Below are 7,653 nucleotides of genomic sequence, written 5' to 3'. Positions count from 1 at the left end.
ATCCACAGCCCGAAGTTGAGAACTATGTGGTATCTCCCACGTAGTTCTTCAGCCATCACATACTGCTGTCTGTCAGCTACATCATTGTGAAAAACAATCTGTAGCCATAGCTGTGACTAGAGCCCAATGCCCTCAGCTACAGGGAGGTGCTTGGTGTCATGACATTGGCTTTGAGCCCTTCCCAGAAGAACAGACCCAGGTGGGAATTTCTGCTAAGGGAAAAGACCTATCACTTCAACCCAATTCACCTGGCTTCTGCTCAGAAGAAATACAGTGAGAAGGGATTGCAAGCCCTTCTTGCATGTCCGCCTGACCTCCCAAGCAAAGCAATGCAGAGCCTTCTTGCCAAAACTGTTAGCATAAGCTACACAATGGAGACGAAGCCAAACATGGACAGGAGTGCACCTTAAATGAATCATGAGTATCTGACTATGCAGTCAATACAAACCAAACTGAAAACAATGTTGCTCCCTCATGTATCTCTCCTATTAATCTGGCTTTGTGGTAAAGAACTCTCAGAGAAGCATCTTATTCCTTTGGTCAAGAGGTCCCCAATATACACAGCTGTATGGTAAAATTGCCAGTGTGAGAATATGCTTTCTCGTAGGATTAATAAGGATGGGAAGCTAGAAATTCCGGGAGATATGTTGGTGCTTTTCACAACTATGACTAGCCCCTGCCTGGATCATGCAAGTCAGATCAAGGTTGTGTTGTTTATGTGACTTTGATATCCCCAAGGTTTTCCAGACCTCACACATTTCATGTAACCAGATGCATTGTTAACTGTTTGTCACCATCTATCAGGCAGCGAGGGTCAACTAACTTACTTAAGTGACATTCTCATGGGCCTCCGTCAACAGTCCCCAGTAAATCACCCCATGAGTCCACTTGGTGTTTGTGACTGACATCAGCCCTTTATATTATCTCCAGTGTACAATCAATGTGTGGGAAAGTATTAATTGTATACACGTATCCTATCCCTTGGTTGAGAGGTATCACAAAAGTCACCCAGGAAACTATTCTACCAAAAAAAAAAAAACCTGATAGGGTTTAAATAGCACTGTGGTTTCAAAGTGTCCATTAAAAGTTGATGGTTTGGGCCGGCGCTGCGGCTTAATAGCCTAATCCTCCACCTGCGGCACCAGCACACCAGGTTCTAGTCCCAGTCGGGGCACCGGATTCTGTCTCAGTTGCTCCTCTTCCAGTCCAGCTCTCTGCTGTGGCCTGGGAAGGCAGTGGAGGATGGCCCAGGCCCTTGAGCCCTGCACCCCATGGGAGACCAGGAGGAATCACCTGGCTCCTGGCTTTGGATCAGCATGGTGTGCCAGCTGCAGCGGCCATTGGAGGGTGAACCAACGGCAAAAGGAAGACCTTTCTCTCTGTCTCTCTCTCACTGTCCACTCTGCCTGTCAAAAAAAAAAAAAAAAAAAGAGTTGCCAACTTACACTTTCATGAAAACAGCTGAAATGGTGGACTTACATTCTGGGAAAAAGAAAAAAGTTCATGGTTTGGAACTTTAATTATTCAACGGGACAGTTTTTGGACATGGCACCTAGTAGGAAGTGTGTCAGTTATAGAAGTGGAGCCTCGATAAATGAATTAAGGTCTTTTCCCCAAGAGGGAGCTCTTGTTCTTACAGAACTAAATTTGCAAGTGTGAGCCAGGCGTGATTAGCCTGCTTCACACCAGCAGAAGCCAATTCATCCAAAAGTCGTTAAAGATATTTGAGAAGCATCACCAGCAACAGCAGACACAACTGTTGTATTGGTTATTTGCTCGAGTGGTACTGTATTTATTTCCTGTGTGCTCCATTCAAAATCTCTGTTTTTTAAAGATTTATTTATTTATTTGAAATTCAGAGTTACATAGAGAGAGGAGAGGGGGAGAGAGAGAGAGAGAGAGAGAGAGAGGTCTTCCAACCACTGGTTCACTCCCCAATTGGCCGCAATGGCTGGAACTGCACTGATCCAAAGCCAGGAGCCAGAAGCTTCTTCCTGGTCTCCCACATGGGTGCAGGGGCCCAAGGACTTGGGCCATCTTCTACTGCTTTCCCAGGCCATAGCAGAGAGCTGGATCAGAAGTGGAGCAGCCAGATCTTGAATTGGTGCCCTTAAGGGATGCCGGTGCTTCAGGCCAGGACATTAGCCCACTGTGTCACAGTGCCAGCCCCTCCAAAATCTCTTTACACTCTGTTGATTGAATCAGTTGTAGAAGTGTCTCATTTTAATTAAATTTGAGCTTAGAAAACTAATTTGATGACAATGCAATTTCTGTCTACCGAGTATATTTTCATAAATTTCTTAGAAAGATAAGCTTAAATCCTCTCCTCTGTTTCAAACATAATATTCTTATTTGACTTTAATGTCAACTACTGCTATAGCAGCAGTGTCCAAATCATATTCATAAACAAGGAAAACAGAAAGATGCTGAAATGATGGGCTTGTTGTGATGTAATCTGGTTTAAAAAGTATTCTTGGCCGGCGCTGTGGCTCAATAGGCTAATCCTCCGCCTGCGGCGCCAGCACACCAGGTTCTAGTCCTGGTCAGAATGCTGGATTCTGTCCCGGTTGCTCCTCTTCCAGGCCAGCTCTCTGCTGTGGTCCGGGAGTGCAGAGGAGGATGGCCCATGTCCTTGGGCCCTGCACCCACATGGGAGACCAGGAGAAGCACCTGGCTTTGGATCAGTGCAGCGGCCACTGGAGGGTGAACCAATGGAAAAAGGAAGACCTTTTTCTCCTCTCTTTCTCACTGTCCACTCTGCCTGTCCAAAAAAAAAAAAAAAGCATTCTTAAAATCCTTAAAATCAAGCCTATTCCTTTGTACTTTGACAAGATTATGTTAAGAATTACTACATCTATATTCTCTTCTGGATTCAAGATGGTATTCAGAGTGCATTAAAATTTATAAATCTCAGGCAGAATTTTAGAGTTTGAAAGAACCTCAGGGTTTTCTATTATCAGTTCATCAGCATCTTCGGGACAAATTACAAAGCTTCAGAGAAATGGCTGTGACTTGCTCAGGGTTCCCAGCAGTAATGGAAGCATGGCAGGGACAAGACAAGGTCTTGTGGGTGTTTTGGGGTTTTTTTAATGTATTTTTTGAGAGGCAGAGAAAACAAGCTCCTGTCTGCTAATCCAACTCCTCAAATGCCAGAAATTACCAGGTCTGGGCCAGGCTGAAACTGAGAGCCAAGAACTCCATCCAGGTCTTGCCTGTGGGTAGCAGGAACCTAACTACTTGACCCATGACCTGCTGCCTCCAAGGGTGCACATTAGCAGGAAGCTAGAATCTGAAGCTGTGCCTGGACTTGAACCCAGACGTTCCAATATGGAATATGGGCATCCCAACCAGTGTGTTAACCAGTAGGCCTGTCCTGGACCAAGGCTTGCTAGTTCCAAACTCTGCTCCATCTCCAGTGTCTGGATTGCAGTCACAGCCTTCTATTGTTGCTCCCCCTCTTCGTGGAGGAACGACACTAAACCCTGCCTAGGCTTCATATCCGAGTCACGGCACCATTATGTCGCTCCCCCTCTTCATGGAGGAACGACACTAAACCCTGCCTAGGCTTCATATCCGAGTCACGGCACCATTATGTCGCTCCCCCTCTTCATGGAAGAACGACACTAAACCCTGCCTAGGCTTCATATCCGAGTCATGGCACCATTATGTCGCTCCCCCTCTTCGCGGAAGAATGACACAGGACCCTGCGCTGTGCTTTTGTCTGCTTGGCCCTCCCCGGGTTTGCTGCTGGTTCTTCCTGGGTTGGCTGCTGATCCTTCCACCTCCGTGGAAGGGCGGTGCCCCCTGCCACTTCTTTCCCCACTTCCGCGGGGGAGCGGCACACCGCCGGCCGGCTCTCTTGGGGGCTGCTCAGATGTTATCCGGATGTTCCCCTTAGATGTTCCTGGTGCATGTTGTCTCTCTCCTCCTTTATAGTCCTCTTCCACCAATCCCAACTCTGCTACCCACACGCCGAGTACGCTGCTCTCCTCCAATCAGGACCAGCTCCTACAGCTTGTCAAGTTGGTGAAAGGCAGCTGTGTAGAAGCTGTTTACTCCTCTCCCAGCACCATATTGTGGGAGAGCAGATGCATAGAATAAGTCTTAATTCCAGTAACTTAGTCTAGTCCGAGTTGCTCCCCACATTCTATGCCATTGCTCTATGCTCCAGTTTCTTCCTACCTCTGTAAATCCTTTATAAATGCTACCAGCCAGCTCTCCCATGTGTTTTCATCAAGCTATTCTCTGGTTGAGAAACCTAAAAGGATGGTGTAGATTTGCAGCATTACAAATTTTCTATATCAAGTCCAAGTTGGCTATTTTTTCCCCTGGTTTTGAGTCCTTCTTTGCTAAAACAAGTTCTTTTACCTCTGTGAGCCTCAGTCTTCTCACCCACAAAGTGAAGATAATGATGCCTGCACCTTGGGGATGATCTGAGAATGGAGTGAGGGACTGTGTGGATGATGATGGAAAACACTTACCTCATGCCTGCTTCCAATAGCCCACACTGACTCTGCTTGTTTCTCTCTTGGGTTCCAGATAAATATGAATTGGAATTATTCATCTGAAACAAAACAAAAACAAAATGTCAAACATGCACCTGCAATGGCTTCTCCACCAAGGAAACACCCAGCAGGGGGAATCCAATGCTCCTACTTCCTCAGGAGCATCTGGGACATTTCCCCTCCTTTCTCCACATTCAGAGATCCCTAGTATCTCTTTCAGTAGCATTCATGGTTCAGGACATCATATGGCTCATGTGCAAATGTGAAACAGTGCTTCTTGGAATCATTTGCCATCCCTAAGTTACATGCCAAGCAGCTCTGTTACAATGAACCTTTGCTGAAGAAGGCAAGCAGATAATGGTTCCTATGCTCAAATTTTGTGACATTCATACCCAGAATGGTGAGAGGAACCATCACCAGGAAAATGCAATGGCTGTCAGCTGTGTCAACTGGGGTGAGGTCTTTCACTTCCCTGCCCCTAAGTTCCCTCACATGTTCTATGAAGGAAGGGGGTGCCCTCTTGATCAGACTGTTCAGTCCTGTTGCTCTATTCAAGCCTCACCAGGAAGGGCAATTTCCTTTACAAACTCTATCTGTTCAGATGTTACACCTACCCAGAAATTCCCATATAGACACATCGAGAATGAGGCTGGGCCAAATGTATGGGCAGTTGGTGGTTCAGGCCAGTTATTATTTAAAATTAACGTTCATACTATGAGCACACAGAAAATAAAACTCCAAGATTAAGGCAGGATTTTGGCATTCATAGCCATAACCCTAGATAAGCAAAGACAGGCAGGAGGAGGAAGAAGGGTTAGGAAGGGGAGAACAGGTTCACAAGGGAGCTGAGGGAAGGATTTTACTAGGGAGCAGGAAAATGATGAGGCTGGAAAGGTGAATAGCCAAAGACAAACAGTCCCATAGGGTCAAGCAGAAAGTGTAAAACTCGAGCTGGCGCCGTGGCTCAATAGGCTAATCCTCCACCTTGCGGCGCCGGCACACCGGGTTCTAGTCCCGGTCGGGACACCGGATTCTGTCCCGGTTGCCCCTCTTCCAGGCCAGCTCTCTGCTATGGCCAGGGAGTGCAGTGGAGGATGGCCCAGGTGCTTGGGCCCTGCACCCCATGGGAGACCAGGAAAAGCACCTGGCTCCTGGCTCCTGCCATCGGATCATCGCGGTGTGCCGGCTGCAGCGGCGGCCATTGGAGGGTGAACCAACGGCAAAAGGAAGACCTTTCTCTCTCTGTCTCTCTCTCTCACTGTCCACTCTGCCTATCAAAAATAAAAAAAAAAATAAAAAAATAAAAAAAATGAAAGTGTAAAACTCTAGAGTGAGAGAGCAGTTTCCTAAAGCCTGAGCCCTTGTGGTTCAGGCTATCCAGCAGCTCATGTGCAAATGTGGCACACATCCTTTCTTGGGATCATTTTTCCTCCCAGTGTATATGCCAACTGACTCTGGTGTGATGAACTTTTGGTGAAGGAGGAAAGAAGACAATGGTTCACATTTTATAAGATGAGAAACAAAATGTTGTGAGGATCTGACCATCTAGAGAACACCATGCCTGCCTGCCAGCTGTGTCACTTGTGGCCATGGCTTTCACCACCCTGACCTGTAGTTCCCTCAAATGTTGCATGAAGCAGGTACATGATCTGGATTCACCTTGACTGTTCATTGTTCCAGAGAAAAAGTTTCAGAAGAAGCTTGTAATGACACATTGTTCTGCATGAGGAAGGGATTCGGGCTGGCCATTGGGAACCCCTGAAATTGGCACTCTAGCTACCTCCCAAAGCATTTTTAAAAAGTGTGATGTGTGAAGAACCCCAGGACCAGTGCACATTCAAGCATAGTGGCCATGTGTTTATTGTTAGAAGGAAAGTTGGAGAATCCAGATGACTGAGAACAAAGAGAAAAGATCAAGGTAACTCTGGGAAATCCCTGTAGCTCTGAAGGTGTTTCCTGAATGTAGAGAGGGAACAAAGTTTAATGCCACCATGAAAACCAACTACACCATGACCCTCCTCAGCTCCTGCTCTATTTGAGAGGATGGTGAATTGAGGATGGTTTTATAGTTGTCCATCCTTTCCTTTTATTTCTTATTACAATTAAAAGAGAAATACATAAACATAATTAGAAATAAGCATGTTAGTGCACAGAAGTTATAATAATGTTATCTTTGACCAAGAAAAAAAAGGGTTGGACTGAGGTGTATAGGAACATTGTCTTTGTGTGCTATTGCAGGTGGCATCAACTCAGGCTAAGTGGCTATGTATTCAGAATGTTATATATAATATACATTTGAGATTTTTTTACACATTTGGGGCATGCATCCTTACTGGTGCATTAACTAACAGGCCCAATTCCAACCCCATATTGTCTTCTTGACCCAGTAATTTTCCTCAAAATAATGTTCTTCTTTTTCTCCTATATTAATCTTGCCAAGGTAAGTATTGGTAATAAGAACAAAAGTATCCTAAACATGTACAAATAGGAAAATGAGAAGGGAATCAAAAGTGTCCACTACAAAATTCAAGGAAATGAAGAAAATGCTGTGTGGGTTGAAATGAGATAAAAATAGTCTAAGAGAGAACAAAAAGCAAATGTAAAATTTCAGAAGTAATGTCATAATTATTCCAATATAAATAGTGTCAACACTCTAATGAAAAAGCAGATATCAGAATGCTTTAAAACTAAACCCATCCATACACTGTCTACATAAAATCACTGTAGATTCAATAGAAAGGAGGTTCAAAGTGATGGACAGAAAAGGAAATGTAGAATTGTATCATAGGTAAAAATCCAACTGGTGTGGTTATACTACCATCAGACAATTATATGAGAGACAAAAATCATTGCAGGAGACAAAAAGGACATTACATATTGATACAAATTACTGTGTTAAGAACATATAATATGGAGGGGCCAGTGCCGTGGCGTAGTGGGTTAATCTTTCCACCTGCAGCACTGGCATCCCATCTGGTTGCCGGTTCTGGTCCTGGCTGCTCCACCGCCAATCCAGCTCTTTTCTCAGGCCTGGAAAAGCACTGGAAGATGGCCCAAGTCCTTGGGTCCCTGCACCCATGTGGGAGACCTGGAGGAAGCTCTTGGCCCCTGGCTTCGGATTGGCGCAGCTCTGGCCATTGCAGCCATT

The sequence above is a fragment of the Oryctolagus cuniculus genome, chromosome 19 (genome assembly GCF_051225735.1).
Source record: "Oryctolagus cuniculus isolate XC-2025 breed Fujian yellow rabbit chromosome 19, ASM5122573v1, whole genome shotgun sequence".
Lineage (NCBI taxonomy): Eukaryota > Metazoa > Chordata > Mammalia > Lagomorpha > Leporidae > Oryctolagus > Oryctolagus cuniculus.
This window is presented reverse-complemented; position numbering follows the sequence as displayed.